Raw genomic sequence first — 547 nt, 5'->3', positions numbered from 1 at the left:
GCGAGCATCAAGTTTCAGCGGTCGCTCTACCACGAGCGCTCGCTCCATGAGTTCGACGGCGCGGGCAAAGTCCCGCTCGGCGCCGTCGGCGTCGCCGGCGTTCTGGAGCGCGACGCCTGCATTGACGAGCGCCATGCCCTCGTCGCAGAGCTCCTTCTGCATCTCGAGGCTGCCTTCTTCTCCTTCGCCCGTCTTCGTCCGTCCCATGGGCCGCGAATTCCAATCTCCGATCCTTCGATGCCACGCGTGTTGTTCGACGCACCGCTTCAAGATCGCGTTGCCGGATACGATATCCGGACACGCGCACGGTACTGTGACCTCGCACTTAAGACAATCGGGAACGCACTTAATCGCACCTCTGAATCGAACTTACGGCGCACGTCGAAGTTCTGTCGTCGTTCGATTTTCGCATGTGTCACACAGGCCGGCATTTTTTGAGCGCTTCGTGCATGTCCTTGCAGTGGATGCGCTCGAGGAAGTTCTCCCACTCAAACGGGTTGATCGTCTGGAGATAGTAGAGCAGCTTGATCGCGTCGTCGTTCTCGGC

Source organism: Saprolegnia diclina (genome assembly GCF_000281045.1).
Source record: "Saprolegnia diclina VS20 unplaced genomic scaffold supercont1.32, whole genome shotgun sequence".
Taxonomy (NCBI): domain Eukaryota; phylum Oomycota; class Saprolegniomycetes; order Saprolegniales; family Saprolegniaceae; genus Saprolegnia; species Saprolegnia diclina.
This window is presented reverse-complemented; position numbering follows the sequence as displayed.